The sequence below is a fragment of the Podarcis gaigeae genome (assembly GCF_964106915.1).
Source record: "Podarcis gaigeae genome assembly, chromosome: 9".
Taxonomy (NCBI): Eukaryota; Metazoa; Chordata; class Lepidosauria; order Squamata; family Lacertidae; genus Podarcis; species Podarcis gaigeae.
Window position 1 is genome coordinate 72,953,806 of NC_139685.1, and position 17,615 is coordinate 72,971,420.

Genomic DNA, 17,615 nt, shown 5'->3' on the forward strand with positions numbered 1-17,615 from the left:
CTGCATTCAAATCCTGGCCCACTCCTGAATGTTGTGACATAGGGATGCTTGATGAATTCAGTCTTCAAAAATTCCGATTCAGTTCATGACCTGATTCACACTTTTCAGATCAATATGTGAATCTGAATACGGTCATTCACTGGCTATTGCATTTGCCAAGCACAGTGCCTGGCTCTAAAAATGCATCTCAATGTACATTTCTTAATGTGTATTTTAGGAATAAATATTTTGAAAGAAAGAATATATATATATTCTGGAAGTAGATAGATTAATTCCTCCCTAATGTAAAGTTTCTTTTATGACCCAAAGGAGGATGCTCAGACTATTAATCTGTTTGTAATGTACTTTCTTCCTTTCAAATAAAAGAGCTGCCAGCCTCCTCAGCAATACAGGTGGCTTAATTCGGAAATGCATTCTGCACAAGTGTGTGCGGAAACACCATGCATTAGTGCGTACTGCACCCAAAAAAAGAGGAGAGATCAAGATCTTAAGCGCTCGCCCATAAAACCTTCCTGTGTGCTCTGCATTTGCTAATAGATGCATGGTGTATTTTCAACACAGAAATAGAATTTTTGATGAAGCACCTTGTGGCAAATTTGAAATGCTGGCCTGGGGCCCCCAATGAGACATAATTCACTCCACTAGCTAGAAGAGATGGCGCTTCAACATCCATTCCTCTAAACTCATTATTGACCCGGGGGAAAATGCTAGCCTTAAGCAAGTTTTAATGAAGACTCTGGTGCAGTCGTTGCTGTAGCACTAAATGCGATAATGAGAAACAAACCACTTAGCAGCGATAGACCCAGGACCTGTATATAACCTGAAAAGTCAGTTTCTTGGGGATTCCTTCCAGAGATGAAGCTAACATCCAAAAAAGAGTTTTAATTACCTTGCTCACTAATTTGTTACATATAACTCAGTCAAGCTCACTGTGCTGACATATTCAGAGACCATTTCCAGAACAAAAGAAAATGCTAAACCCTGTAGGTGACCATTTAGTTACCAAGTAGTAACTTGCTGCAATGCACCCTAAACCACGTGGGCCCTTTCTGACTGCAATGTGCCGCCTCCTCGTGCCTGGGCTTCTAAATTTGAAATATTCAGAAGCAACCTTACCACAATGGCTGAAATGAAAGATCTAAGTCTGCCAAGCATCAGTAATCTACCCATGACCATGTGGTTGGGGTTGCCTCCTCCTTTGGTGTGTTAGCTAGGGAGTACCTCCAAGATAGGCATTATGTTTTAATGTCAACTGATCTGGGGTAGCACCATTTTGGAGGGCCTTCCCCAATCCACTGCTGAGATAGGGAGTTATTTCAAATTTGTCCAAGGGTTATTCTAAATTTGTCCAAATTTTGGGATCCCTCAATGACAATCCAAGTTTCCTACCTGAGGACCAGTGTAGAAGGTCAAAGACTGAGAAGTCAAGGAGGAAATCCCAGGTAGGTTCAGCTCTCACCTTTGAAATGGACACAATAGGTGAGCTTTAGGAGAGGCACTATTCTCACAGCCTCAGCCTTATCCCAGGGATCACTGATAGGACTTATGTGAAGTACTTAAAATACTCAAATATCTGCATAAAGGTTAAGTGTCATTAATATAGTCACCATCATGACCATAATTATTCAGCCCACCCTATGATTGGGCTGGTGGTGTGAAATCATCTTAGATGCCAAATGGACCAAATGAATAAAAAAGGAGCATACTGCATCCCCGAGAACTTAGCAGTATATTTCACACAAGGTGACAAAAATCAGTGCTCCTCTCTAGCCCCTATTCACCATTGAGATGTTTACAAATTAAGGCCCTTCCAGAAAAAGGGAGACCTTTGGAAAAATAGGCTATAGTCTGTATAGAGGCAGGGGCAGTATGCCTAATATAGAGCATTAGTTTCTACAATGAGCAGACAAGGAACTTGCATATTTGATACCTATTTGTAGCCTATGGCTGGTGTTTGTTCAAGGGAAGATGTTGACCTTTGCTGCTAGAAGTTCTGCAGGCAAGTATCCACCAGACACAGATTCTGTGTGGAAAGGTTAAGAAGACAAGAGCTGAAGGAAAAATAGGGTGGAATAAATAAAGCACAAAACAAAAAAGGCAGTGCTTAGCAGTGGTCTCAAGAGGAGAGGAACAGAGAATTCGAGCTTGCTTACATCATTTCAAATGTGCAGCTACATCACCCAAACCACTGTAATTGTTTCAGTTCAAATGACTGAATTCCTTTCATTCCAAAGACATCCAGTTGACGTATTTTCTTCCTCTCTGAAGGCATGTCAATCATTCTTCAGAATTTTTACATAGGTCTGATCAAGGAATTCTTGTGCACAGAACAATCTGACTTCAACATCGATGCACCATTGGTTTCAAGAGCATAAGCAAAAGGCTCACATGTTGTAAAGAACAGTTTGGCCTTGCCATGTTTTCAACCTTGTTTCAACTTACAGAATATCTAATCACTAATCCTCTAACACAATCTCTAAATCATTCATTCATATATATATATATATATATATATATATATATATATATATATGCAATTCTATTGCTTTTGAGGTGGCAAGCCATTTCTCTCTGGTTGGTCTAAAATCAGATTCTACTGGGTGATTCCAGTAAAAATAGAACTGAGAGTCATGTGTCTATCTATGCCTTATCTGTGTATATAGATGAAAGATTGAGGCAGTGGTGGGGGTGGGGGGAGAGAAATATTCTACTTTCTGTAGTCATCTGATGTCAAGAAGACTGGAGTTGCCATCTGCTGGAATGTGCAAAGAATGACAACTGGCATAATAGCTTAAAATCCTGCAAGCGGGTGGGCGGCATGCCTAGAGCATTTGCAAAGACTACCAAACCTTTGGAGAGAAATACAATTTCCCGGGGAAATCTTTGAAAGTTACATCAGCCTTCCCTTACACGTCTTTGTCCAGGATCTTTTGCAACAGTAGACCTTAATTCCTCGTGAGCACACCTTATCTATTTCACTTCCCCCATCTTTCAGATGGCTAGCAAAGCCTTTTTAAGTATGTATATATTTCAGCTGACATTTGACATATGAGATTTGCTGCTTACACTTTTAATTCTGCCAGTTGTTGGAGTTTCTAAGATTTTTCTGCACTGCTTTTTGATGTTTCGGCTGCCACCGTTTTTATGGTTGTGATGGATGGACTTTTTCCAATTGCTTTTACTCTGTCTGGTGTATTTTATACTTTTATTATAAGCTGTTTTGATTGAACGGGATTGGGGGCACAGGAAATAACTGAGCTCCATTAAATTTTGAGTTTTCCTTTCCTCCTCCTTATGCCAGATGCTGTAAAGAAGAACCAGAAGGACCATAGTTCTAGGAGGAAATGATAAAGTTCCGGGGTGGAACACATTCTTTTCATGCAAAGGGTTTCAAGTTCAACCCCTGGCATGATCCAGCAGGGCTGGAAGAGACCGCTGTCTGAAACCTTGGAGCACCACTGCCAGGCAATGTGGCAGACAGTAGTGACCTAGAATGGACCAGATGCCAGACTCAGTAGAAGGCAATACGTTCCTAAGGTTCACTATTTGAAAAGCAGGATTGTGACTGCCAGAACTGAGCCATTTGGTTCGTCCAGAAAGGTGCAATATAAATAAGGAAAGTTCCCTATTAGATGTAAAATTTGTTTCTACACGAATATGGAAGTTTTATTGAATAGTACTAAATTCCAATGAATATCAAAGCATAGAACAAACATGGGTATTTAGTGTCAATTTCTTTCCTGTCTATGCTTTTCACTGGAAAGAACTGCACATGTATTTCTGCTCAAACATGAACTGCTGTACATAATATGTTTTCCACCCCGTCCTTGAGTGCTTCCAGACTCACCATTTTCAGGTGAGCTTCAGTCACATACGGGAAAATTCAGGTTGCCCATTTATGCTTGACTGGGAGCGGAGCCAGGGCCATCTGAAAACATTTTGTACATGAGGTGAGCCACAAAATGGCGCCCTCTTTGCCACCAGAAATGAAGAAGTGAGCAAAGATCTGGATGTAGAACACGGGGGTGGAATGAAGATCTACATTGGCTTCTGCTGACCATGTGAATCCTGCTGCCTGAGGCAATCACCTCACCTCACCTCATGGGTGGGCTGGGCCTGCTGGGAGCTCTTCTGTACTCTCCCAAAAGATCAGGCTGTTTGATATGATGGATGAAGAAAAGTCACTGGAAAATGTGGGACAGCATTTGCTTGGGCACAACATCATCTAACCTCCCTCACAAACAAATGAGAATGAATGTTTGCTAAACAGCTAATGTTGTCTAGCCTCCATGCAGGCAAATCAGCATGGATGCTCAAGGAACATAACAACAACAACAACAACAACAACAACAACAACAATTTATTATACCCTATCCATCTGATTGGGTTGCCCCAGCCACTCCGGGGGGCTTTCAACAAAAATACAGAAACAACAACAGCAGCAGCAAAAAAACATTAAAAGCTTCCTGAAACTGGGCTGCCTATGTCTATGAAAAATTATATAGTTGTTTAACTATTTGACATCTGCTGGGACAGCAAGACACAGTGAATGAAATGGAAGCACCCCTTGAAACAGGTGAGGAAATGCAATTAACAGCTTGGGGTTTTCTTTTGCTTTTTGTTTTTTTTTTATAAACACCAACAGCTGCACTCTTCTGGTGCATACAATTCTGATGAGACTAAAGCAAGTCTCCCCAGCACGGCCCAGAAACGCCTGGGGGGGGGGGAAATCAATTATTACTTGACACTTTCACTACATCTAAGTTTTTGATCAGTGCATCTCAAATGAACATCAATACTGGGATGGAATGGGGGCGGGAAACATAATAAAGAAAGGAAGGCACAGCATATTCTACTGCATGTTTGGATATATTTTGTCATGCATTGGCATCTACGAGACAGAGAGAGAGAGGGGGAGAGAGAGAGAGAGAGAGAGAGAGAGAGAGAGAGAGAGAGAGAGTCCCCAAATAAAATCCCTTGGAGAAGTTGCTATCTCCTTCCAACTTATATTCCAAAATTGTGAAAGAAGGTAACACTGAACTGCGTCACTTTCACATGGTTATTGTGAGAACAGGTAAGATAATGGCTGGAAAATATTTTACAAAGTAGGAAGTGATCCTAAATGATTGGGAAGGGCAGTGAGACAGGATGAAAAGACAAGTGCAGATTACTGTTTCTTTCTCTCTGTTTCCTATGTTCGACTAATCTTATGCTACAAATTGTGAAGTGGAACATCTTTGTGATGCAAAGTCTTTTTGTTCTGAAGTGATTCACTCAGAGCCAGCAATCTGCTGTGGAAATAGGGTTTCCAAGTGCATCCATTGCTTCCCTCTAGAGAGTGGCCCCCTCCATCCATGTTGAACCAGGGAGTTCTCCATGCAGGCTTGGTGCACATGGAGAGGAACCCATCTCACAGGGAAGTCTGGATGGACATTTGGGGCTGTGTTTCAAAGTGACTGTTGACATAAGCAGCCTGATGATTTTCTTATTCTCAAGTTGCTCAGTTTGGTTGTCATGACACTGCCAGAGTTATATGCAACAGCAGAATAAAACCTGTTGGATAAACGTAAGTTTTCATGTTGCAGAGGCACTGCCTGTTCCATCTCTTTCCTGGATTGTTGACCTTAAAAGAATTTATCCCTGAAAGATTTTGAAGCAAGCAGTCCCAGTTTTGGATCCAGTTTAGGCCCTGTGTGCTCTACTTCCTAATTACAAGTTCTGCCTTTATTGCAATATGGAAGAATGACTGAAGGGAAAGATAAATAAATGGGCCACAGCTAAATAAATAAATAGCCAGCTAAATAAACAGGCCATAGCTAGAAAAATAAACAGGTGTGTCGGTATTGCAAAGAGGTGACTGTTTTAATAAAAGAAAAGAAAGCACCTTAGGTTTAGCCTAACTATAGCATATATGCCTATATAGCTTGAACAATTCTTGTTTTTAGATTGTGAGGGTCCCAGGGTCCATTCCTCTGAATATTTCAAAACATTATGACATACATAGAATAGCCTTTCCCAACATGATGCTCCCCCAATGTGTTGGAATATAACTCCCCTGATCCACCATGGATGGGAGTTGTAGTCGAAAACATCTGGAGGGCACCAGGCTAGAGAAGGTTGCTGCAGAGGTATCTGGTGACCATCCTTCTAGATACCGTGCTGCCTGGTTCATTTATTTACACGCATAACCTTTTACAGCAACAAGTAAACCACAAAGGTCTTTAATTCAATTCTGAATACAACATTACACAGAGCCATTAAGTAGCAGGCACCAAGCAGGCAGCAAAACAGGAAATGGTTTACATCTCCGAACTGGATGGAAAGAAAAGGGGCATTAATATTGCCTGCTTTGCACGCTATGAAATGCATGATGCAATGTCCTGAAATTGAGTTAAGCCTCAAAAGCAGGGTCAATTCACAGGGCCCTGCATTCCACCCACCCAACTCAATAGAGTGTTGGACACATTTGGCATTTTGGTAATTTTAATACACTGTGACCATCTCATAAGAGTGCAGATGAACTTCCAGATCCACAGCTATACTTTGGGGTTAGCTATAGAACCTGTCCTGTCTGATTTTACTGTGGAAGGGGGTTTCTGCACAGGCTGGTTCCCTCTTTGTTGTCCTTCTGCTGGCAGGTGACAACCTTCTTGCTTCGACAGGCTTTGGGGAACTGACTGCTTTTAATGAAAAGGCCAGTGCCATACTGCTTTTATTGTAATTATTTTATGCTTTTAATAGTTTTAGTATTTACTCACTCTATCATAATTTTATCAATGTTAAATTGTTTTTTATTTATTGTTGTTGCTGTTTTTGAGGCTCTTGTTGTTATCTTTAAACTACGGTGAGTCCCATCAGAGGAAAAGGTGGGGAATGAATGAATAAACAAACAAACAAAGAGATACTAAAACTTAAATCAAAGCAACAACAACCCTAAAAGCAGTTAAAACAATTCAAAAAAAAAACAAACAACCCAGGGATCTCAGGGATCTCTGGAACAGTGTTTTTCAGCTATCAAAGGCATGGGTAAACAGGAATGTTTTGAAATTCCTCTTGAAAGTCAATAATGAGGGATGTAGATATACCTCACCAGAGAGGGCATTCCACAAGTAGGGAGCAATCACTGTAAAGGCCCTGTTATGCCAGTCAGGCAGCCCTGCCGATGGCCACATAACCTGTCCTCACATGCCTACTGTATGGTCTGAGGTGCCCGATTTAGGGAAGGTGCACTTTTAGGTACTTGGGTCCCAAGCCACCTTGACTTGCACCAAGTAGCTCCCTGGCAGCCTGTGTAGCACTTTCAGGACCAGGAACACATGATCCCATTGGACTGCTCCACTTACAATCCTAGCAGCTGCATTATGTACTAGCTGCAGATTCTGGGTCTTCTTTCAAAGGGAAGCCCCACATTGCAATAGCCCATACAGAAGGTCCAAAGCACGGACAGCTGAGGCCAGGCTCTCCTCATCCATTTATTTCAAACTACATACATCATTTGCTTGCTTTGAAATTTCAAATTGCAGAATCCATTGCAATATGATTGTAATCTGTTTTACCTGATTTTAATACTTTTTCTTTAAATTGTTGTAACCCATGTGGAACCTAATGGTGAAGGGCAGGTAAGAAATCCAAATAATAATAGTACACATTTGGTCTGGGTTTTGGGAGATAATACATGTGAATAGTCCCACGAAAAGACCCATGAAGCTATTGCATCCAAGTATTCTAGAATTGCTACTACTACTAATAATAAATATGCATGCAGGTCACCTCATTAACAGACTTTATAGTTACACACTTGTACCTGCTATCTGGGGAGCTACTGGTGATAACAGCAAGTGCATCTACAGTGAATGGATGTGCATTTAGCACATTGTCAAAATAAATAGGGTGATCTGAATAAGCAGATCCAATCCTCACAGAGGATAACACATTCCATGTGCTAATGAAGCAACAGCTTGAAAATTAACAACACTTACCTCAGCACCTTGAAGTTTTCTTGGGCTGAAAATTAGTGACATTTTAGTGAGGGTGGAGAAGCAGGTCAAATGCCACATTAATCTAACTTATTGGCTCCTTATTCAACTGAAATTCTTTTAAAAAACCCATTTAGCAGGGTCCGTGTACCAAATGTCAGCAGCACTCCGGATGTAAATATCAGAGAAATAACTCATTTTACTTACTACTCTTGAAGTCATCTTTCCCTCCCTGATTTTCTCTTTAAATGTTCCCTTTATAAGAAGCACCATGGTTCACTGCACTTGGAAATTAAAGACGACAGAGTAAAGATCAAAGTTTGAGTTTGCCCACTGCCAGCCACAAAGGGAAATTAAAATCACTACTCAAATTCCATTTTTACAGCTTGCTGATGGATATAAGCTTAGAAAAATATAAGCATCAGAAAGCCGACTCTTGTACCCTGAAGAGTAAGCTCTAAACTTTTGACTGCTGCTGATCATTAAGATGAGCAAGGAAAACATGGTCATTTAAGAAGATAACTAAGTGGTACCCCCACTGGCAGAGGAAAAGGAGGGAGCATCCTGCCCCCAACAGCGCGATCCTGGCAGGGTGCCATGGTGACTGTCCTCGCCCCAGGACGCACGCCCCACCCCTGCAGGCAGCTTGCCCCACCCCCAGGACGCACACCAGCCCCGCCCCCACTTGCTCTCCGGCCCCCTCCGGCATGAAGCTCCGCCACTGGGTACCCCCCGTTTGTGGCAGATTTCAGAACAACAATTATTCAAATATAAGGATAACATCAAACATAATCATTTTCAGGATGATTAGTCCAATGCTGTTATGATGGATTATTTTTTTACAGGGGCGGGGACTAGATCCATCACCATCCCAGCCTGACCAGCATTAAGGCCATGTGAGATTGAAACACTTCCATCCTCACATGGGGGCACATAGCTGCTCAAGGTAAAGGTAAAGGTATCCGTGACCATTAGGTCCAGTCGCAAATGACTCTGGGGTTGCTTGCTCATCTCATCCTATAGGCCGAGGCAGCTGGTATTTGTCCGCAGAGAGCTTCCAGGTCTTGTGGCCAGCATGACTAAGCTGCTTCTGGTGAACCAGAGCAGTGCACGGAAATGCCATTTACCTTCCCGCCGGAGCGGTACCTATTTATCTACTTGCACTTTGACGTGCTTTCGAACTGCTAGATGGGCAGGAGCAGGGACTGAGCAACGGGAGCTCACCCATTCTTCATATGGGTGTTGCTCTTTCCAAAGCTGTGTGTATGTGTAGTTCATAACCTTCCAAATAAGAGAACCAGAGCAGGTAGGGGCCACACAACTTTTCTCCCAGGAGAAGAAGCAAGGATGACAACAGAGACCTCTTCTGAACCAAGGCACAACACTATAGATGCCAAGTATTTGTGCTGTTGTACTGCTAAAGGGTCCATTGTTTCTTTTTCAAGGGGATGGGAGGTCAGGGACCTCCTAGGCCCCACCCAAGTCTAGGTTGCACCAGCCTGTCATTTGCTGCATTTCCCCTCCCTCCTACAGCCAGCATGGAACTCAGGGAGATGGGTCAGGTAGGAAAGACTCCTAAGAGAGATGGGCTGAATATGGCCTGGGAGGGCAGGCAAAGTTTTCACATCCCTTCCTTAAATGAATTCAACCACTGCAGCACTTAAAGGATACACTCCCTGTGGGATGTATCATTCACTGAAGCAGTCAAATACAACATTTCCTGTTTCCTAGAGTGGACAGACAAAGGAGAATGTAGCTCCAGACGGGGAGGACTTCCTGTCATACCTGCTCTGGAGCATCCTACCCCTGTGTGTGACCAAGTAGAAGGGCGTGACCCTAGCAGACCCTATAAAGGCTCTAGTCATGCAACCATCTCCCTCTCTTGCTCTTTTGGCCCTTTGGCTCTTGCACCTGCTCTTTTGCCATCTTCCTTCTGCTGGCTCTTAGCCAGCAGCACATGGCTCATCCTTACAGAGGATGGAAGCCACAAGGTAGAAAGTCTGAGGCCTAGCTCAGACTTCTTTTCTCTACACATGTACCTGTAACTACAAGATAAAGGTTGCCTTCAGGACAATACTGTGAACTGAATGTAAATAAACTTTACCATTTCTTTTAAAAGAAGACTGTCATGTCATTATTGTTTTTAAGAGGGAACTAAAGGGGAAATTTGCCAGGAACAATCCAATCTGGACAAGCCAGACTGGATTGCTCAACTCAAATGATTCTAACAAACTATCAACTTGCTTCCAGCAATGTGCAAGGGAATGTGCTCTGCTACTAGCTCACTAGTATGAGTGAAGAAGGATAATATTTAATCAATATATCCTCTCCTGCTATCCACAACATTCCCACACTCCCCACTCCCCACCACAGTAAACAGAACATCTCAAAGTGCCACACAATCTACCATCCATTTACTCTGGAGCAATCGCTCGGATTAATGCAACATCATTGAAACATCTACAGGGCAACCGATCTGTGGATTGTGACAGGTTTTTGTGCTTGTTTGCCTGGCCTAAACACAGTTTTGTTTCCCTAATAGGGTGAGACATATTATTAATTTATCTTTATATCATATTGCATCCCTAAGCCTGAAGGTGAAAAAAGACATCAGTAATATATAAATATTAAGTATACAGGAAAGGAAAATAACTTCATCCACCAGTGTAATAATAGCACATATTTTATAGTTTCTTAAAGCCTGGTAGGCTGCCTAGGTATATGCATGTATAAGCACGCCTTCATTCCTCGAAGATGCTGGAGCTTTGGCACACCGCCAGCAAACATATCTCCATGTGCTTTGCTGTTTAAATGTGGCAAACTGATTTATATTGCTAAGAAGGCACTCTTGGGTGATCTCAAGGCCTTTTTGCACATTACAGAACTCCACCTTGGAAGTATTTTGCAGAAGGAAGCAATGTGCTAAATGTGTGTAAGCCAACACATGAAACAACTGCACACAGGCCCATTTTATCCATATGCCTACATGTTTTTAAAACTGCGATCAGGCTATGCATTCTATTTAATTTTCACACAAGGAATGCACATGGGTTGCCACGGCAGCCTTTGTTGGGATTCTGCAACTTCATATCAACAAGGGTTCCTAACTGTAGTTGGTTACATGTAACAGATTTTATCAGTTCTTAATCAGCTACAGGTATGTTTCTGGGCACAATTCAATAGTGCCTATGAAGCACTACACAGCTTGGGACAAAGGTGTCCAAAAACTGCCTTTTTATCACATAAGTCTACTGTGTTCAGCAACTGAGGCTCTCCTCCATATTCCACCACCACCTGGTTAGCTGGTGGTGAGAGGAGGCAAGGTCTTTTTGGTTGTTGCACCCCATTTATGGAATGTCCTCCCCAGGGAAGCTCACCCAACAGCATCCTTGATGTCGCCCCAGTGTCTAGAAAATACATTATTTACTGCCCACAGTTTGAACTATCACTATGAATTTACTGCTTTGGTAAAGATTCATTCTGATTGTTTTAACCATTGCTCTGCTCTCTGTAGTTTGTTTTTATTCCAGTCCTTTATCATCCGTATTCTATATTGCCGTGAAAATTTAACTAAAGGGTAGCTGAAACACGGTTTTAAATGAAAAAGGAGAAGAAATACCTGCCATATTGAATCAGTGCATTGATCTGTCAAGCCAAGTGTAGCATACCTTGCCCAGCAATGGTCCCTGGGTCCTCGGCAGGTGGCTTACCCAGCCTTGCTCTGTGGCAGGAGTATGAAACCTGTGGCCCTCCAAATGCTGCTTAACTACAGTTCCCATCATATCATCATCTTGGGCTGGAACTGATGTGCTTTGGGGTTCAGCAATGTCTAGGAGGGCCACAGATCCCTCCCATCCTTAATATATTATATACCCTTTGGAGACACCACAGTCTGAATGATACACATTCTCCATGGAAAATGAGTGTTCCAGCATTGAGCTATGATTGTACCCTTAAGAATGAACAAGGGGAGCTTTAAAGAGATTGATATTAGGCAGGCACCTCTTTTGTATTGTTTTTGACCATATATATCTCGACTTTAGCATATAACTTAATTATATACATTTATTAAATTCTGTTGATATTTATCTATATCTTGATAATTTTATTAGGGTGGCTGTTTTAAAGTGTCCTTATTGCTATTTTTTAATGAATTTTTTACACCATTTTATGCAAACCACTTAGCTTTTGTTTTTTTTACTCTGGTACATAAATCTTGTTAAAATAAATAAATATAGAACGTCTGAGTTTCATCAGCAGCAATGCATCTTTCTGCTAAAAAAACCTGTTGAGTTGGTTCTAAAACAAACACACAGATAAAACTCCTACGGAACAAGCCACACCTGTAAAAAAACAACAACACTCTCCTCTTTTACATGATCATTAGAACTGGATAAGCCCTGTCCTATTTTGCATCTGGTCATACTGCAAAGAGGAGAAACAGGCAAACACCTTTTTCTAATCAACAGTGGGTCCCATGTTGTAAGTAGCTCCCATTGTTGGCTTGAAGCTAGAGAACATGAATGTGAAGGTAACATTGTGCCAGCAAAACAGGATATCACAAATATGATGGAGGGAGCAATATATTAGTATAAGATAATTCAGAGAATAGTGTGTTTTTTTAAAAAAAAAATGATATCAGTTACACCAGTGTTACCACTATGAATATTTTTGGCTTATTCCTTTCCCACAAGTTTACTTAAATGGGTCTTTTGATGCCTAATTTTGCATATATTTAGTCACTTTCCTCTAAATACATGTATGCTGCTTACCATCTAACAGCTAAGTTTTAATAAAAGCTCATTTAAATCTGTTAATTTATACAAATCTGCCACTGGGTAGATTTAAATTTTTTGGGAAGAATGTGGGAGTGTAGTGTTTTAGCACTGATGAAAGCCTAAAGTGAGGGAAAGAATGAGGACACTTCCAGAATAATTTGATCAGAAACATGTTTCACTGCATATAGATATAGGTAAATATTGATATTGGTATTGATATAGCAAAGAGAGACTGAGGAAGTAATGTTTTGATTGGTTGGTTTAATAAGAATTTCTAATTAAGGGAGGAAATGGCCTTTTTTCTGCACAAGAAAAGTTTAGCCAACTTGGGTGACCTGTGAATATTCCTCACCTAAAGAATTACTGTATGGCACACCCCATTCAATGTTGCAGGAAGGCAAACAATAACCTAGCAATTTAATAATTTTATCCACATGGGATTAATGTGTGGTACTGATAGAATTAATGTGTGTTTAGTCACTGAAGGACTTTGCTATGAGGTAGGATTGGATTTAATTGATCTCATCTTCCTCTGAGTTGTGCAATTACTTGTGCCATCCTCAAGACTGCAATAGGACATCAGGTGTGGAATCAGATGGGCAAAGGAAGGTATTGTAGGGAGCAAACATCTTCCTCGCAGTAATAAGCTGGAACTCCCAGAATACTCCTGAAAAGCTTCTGGGTCAGATGTCAGGGAGTGGCAGGTCTCTGGGGAGTGTGTGGCAGAGTCAGGGCCCCCTGAAGCTAATCTAAGGGAAGGGGCTAATAGAAGGGGGGGGGGAATCTAAGCAGTCAGTGATGGAAGGAGGAGGTGCAGAACATGGCAGGAATGGAGGAAGAGACTGTTCTGGAGAGGAACAGGATGAGAAGACTCCCCTCTGCCCCCTTCCCCACTGTCTCCAAGGATCAGGAGGGGCGTCAAGAGGCAGGCAGAGCAGCAACTTCCATGTAGAAGAAACCACATGTTGTTCAGGCGAGGGTACTTAAGTTTGGATGGAGGCATGGTCCCACCATTGCTCCAGTAGTCCAGCTCAGGGCAGAAGCCTGGGGAGGAGATACCAGCTACTTAGTCACCAAAATGGTGTGTGTGCTCAGTGCACCTGCAAGTGTGTGCTTTCTCAATAGAAAATTAAACCACAGCCTCTTTGTCCTCTTGGGCTAGGTGTGCTCAGGTCATGAAGTCATCTCACTGGTCTTACTTGCTATACACCACCAGTGTCTCAATTCTGTCATCAAGTTGGGTCCAACACCTAGGAGGTAGGATGCAACTGCTGCAAACCACTTGTAGCAGAATCTGTTTACTGTAAGTGCTACCATAAAGTAGCAGTGTGGTGCGATCCTATCCCCCTTTGTTAAGAACTAAGCTCTACTGAATCCCATCAGGCTTGCTACCAGGTATGCAAAGGACTGCAGCCTAGGAATGGTTTCTGGAGGAAAGATGACACAGAACATTGCTGATTTGTTACCACTTGGAATGCTGGGGAGAGAACAGCCTGTCTAGATAGAAATCCATAGAATTCTGTAAAATTTATCCCAAAGTTACATGCTGCTGCTTTCTAAAATAGTGGGTACTGGAGGCTTTTAACTAGAACCAGCAAAGCAGGATAAGGAAGGGATGCAAGCTCTTACTCTACTGCCTTCTCATATATGATTACTTTTTTCTATTCTAGTTCTCAGCAACTTTTTCTAGAAAAGATGCAGGTCTAGTACAGTGGATGCTCGGGTTGCGAATGTGATCTGTGCGGGATGCATGTTCTCAACCCACAGCTGCACGTCTGCACATGCGCGGGTTGTGATTTGGCACTTCTGTGTATGCTCAAAGCACGATTCAGCACTTCAGCACATGCACGACTGCCGAAACCTGGAAGTAACCCTTTCCAGTACTTCCGGGTTTCAGCGGTCCATAACCCCCCCCAAAAAAAAATGCAACCTGAAGCTTCTGTAACCCAAGGTATGACTGTATCTAACACATGGCCTCCCGTCTCCCTTCCATCAGTTCCTAGTTACAGTTTCCAGTGGTTGCTTCTCCCCCCCCAAAAAAAAAATAACCAAAATCGGGAGGGGGGGAGTTCTACAGCACATCCTGTTCTGTGCAGGTCCTGAGATACATTTCTTCCATGTCTGTTAAATGACTGATTTCTTCTATGTCCCACAACTAGCACAAGTGAATTATACTTTTCTACAAAGAGTCCTTTGCATGGTTCTTCTCTTGTTCACAAGTCATCCCAAGGGAAGCAAAAATCCAGGTCACCCATGAGTATTCTTGTGCAGTTAGGAAACTAAGACCAGGGAGTAATGATCTGTTAAAAATATCCCATGAATTCATGGTTTAACAGGAATTTGGAAACCAGGTCTCTTTGTCATGGATGTTTTAGTTGTGATGCACTGCAGGAGGTTGGACTAGATGATCCTTGGGGTCCCTTCCAACTCTAGGATTCTAGGGAACCCAACACTCTAGGCATTGCAGATTTCCAGCATTTTAATGATGCATAAACATGGTTTAGAGAATACACACACAGATTGTTGTTGTTTTTCCTCTTCCACTTAATTTTTCTTGTTAGTAAAATTTGCTATTAAAAAATAAAATAAAAATATTAACATGGAAACCTGAGACTGTTGGCTCCCTTGGAAGCAATGGTGCCTGTTGAATGTTAGGACTAGCTGGGTGGAAGGTAGGGAGGCCAACAGTAGGGGGAGCCAGAGCCACTGACAGGCAGAGGCAACTAATTCTAGTTTTGCCCCCATCCTTCCCTGTTGCTTTCATGAAGGGCAACACTGGCCCAGAATACCTGAAGGAGCATCTCCACCCCCCTCGTTCAGCCCGGACACTGAGGTCCAGCGCCAAGGGCCTTCTGGTGGTTCACTCACTACGAGAAGAGAGGTTACAGGGAACCAGGCATAGGGTCTTCTCTGTAGTGGCGCCCACCCTGTGGAATGCCCTCCCATCAGATGTTTTAGCATCTCTCTGCTGTTTACCACCACATGGACTCCAATGGTTTAGGGCAGCACATGTGCTTCAGTATAAGGCATCTTTTTATACTCCTAAGATTTTAGCCTTAGAGAGGTTGTGTCTTTTTCAGCTCATCTGAGCATTCCATATCTTTAAAGCAATCGGGTACTGAAATGTGCTAAAGAGCTTTTTGAAATAGTATTATTGATCGGCACCACACACTGCTACCACCAGTTCTGAAACTTGCAGACAGATTTGCAGCATCTCCATTTGCAGAGGACTGTCAAAATCTTTGGGCAGGAACTCAGGTTGACCACTTGACCCATTGAAGATATGCATTGCCAATGCCTTTCACATCCACTGTGACTTAAGCAACCTTCCATGTTTACCATGATTCACTCCTAGGATACAGAAAGTTGCCACCCAGTGCATCTGTGCAGCCTTTGGCAATCAATTTTACATCCTTTTGTCTGCCTGCCTGCCTTGCTCTCTACCAACTTCCATGCTGGTTTTGTATACATTGCTTCCACTGGGCAGGATCGGCAGCAATGGTCCACCTGAGCAGGGAATAAATAAAGAAGAGGAGGAGTCTGAGTCTTCCTCACCTCCCCCAAAAGAGATACACCTAGGAGTCAGGCTTTGAATTTGCTTAAGTGCCCAGGTATGCATATTAAAATAAATGAGAAATGTTGAAAAGTGCAGACCGAACTTTGCAAATAATAAAGGCAAGCTTTGAATACACTGTGCCTGAATGCTTCTTCTCTCTACATTTTTGACATTATTTTTCATAGGTGATGTTTGGGAGGATTTTCCCGAAATGGCAATTCTAACTCATCTTCTTTCTTTCTTTTCTGTTCAATGATGCATCACAGCAAATGCAAATTCAGGAGAAATCAAGATTTCAGTCAATATTAGCCAAAGGACAAGAAGAAGCCCACCATCTCAAAACCCTCCTCAACGGAGCAGCTTTCAAACGAGCACCCCTTTTATTACCTGGCATGCCTATTTTATGCAACACCTCAATAAACACGTCAACTGTGCCAGGATCGAGAAATCAAGTATCAAAATATTGAGGCGTGAACCACCTGCTCTGAAAGTACTGGCAACCAGCAGACTTTGGGGTATGTTGAAAAGAGGGGGGAATAGGGGAAAGATTGGCGAGTATTTCCCTGGCAACAGAGCAATACTTGTTCCCCAAGTCACTAAAGGATGCAGAAAACGCCTGTCAACAATGGCCTTTTCCAAATCCAATGAAGGTCGAAAATTAGCAGGCAGGCAAATCTTAAAAACAACAGCAGAGTCATTGAGGGCTGGGAGTCTAATCCTTCCAGCTTTACCCCCTCCACACACACACACACACACACACACACACACACGAAGTAAACTGCATGGTAGTTAGATTCCCAAATGCTTGCATCCAAAACGCATGCATCACGTTTCCGAATGCTGTAGCGTATAGCGCTGCAATTTTGTTTTGTCACAAAGATGTCATTAGCAAGAGCATATGCTAAACACCTAGATGCAGTAGGGTACGAAGCCCGAATAGTATTCCGTTCCCACATGAACCCAGTGATGGTTGCATGAGCCTCCTACCCCTAACCCCCCTTTCGCAAAAAGAAAGAAACGTTGCTCCAAAACAGGCGTCAAAATGAAAGAAGAAGGCAAAAAAGGAACGGGGTGTACGCCACGCACGTTTCTCGCCCGCAGGAACAAAACGAGAAAAGAAAAAGGGGGGAAAGTCAGTGCCTCATCTCGAGCAACCAAATATCATCCAAATGTCGTAATTTGGATACATCTCTCCTGAAAGCCCCCCTCCCCCCCGCCTGACTCGTATGCGCTGGGACCCTTTAAACAAAGAGGAGCGGCTGGTGGGGAGAGGGAAAGGGGTCCCCGTTTTGGTCGCCTCCTTAA

At 42.5% G+C, this 17,615-nt stretch overlaps 1 protein-coding gene across 5 annotated transcripts in view; it reads right to left on the reverse strand.

The window, feature by feature from the left end:
- Positions 1-17,615, reverse strand: part of CTNNA2 (catenin alpha 2) — a 542,805-nt gene that overhangs the window by 183,588 nt on the left and 341,602 nt on the right. The window lies entirely within an intron of this gene.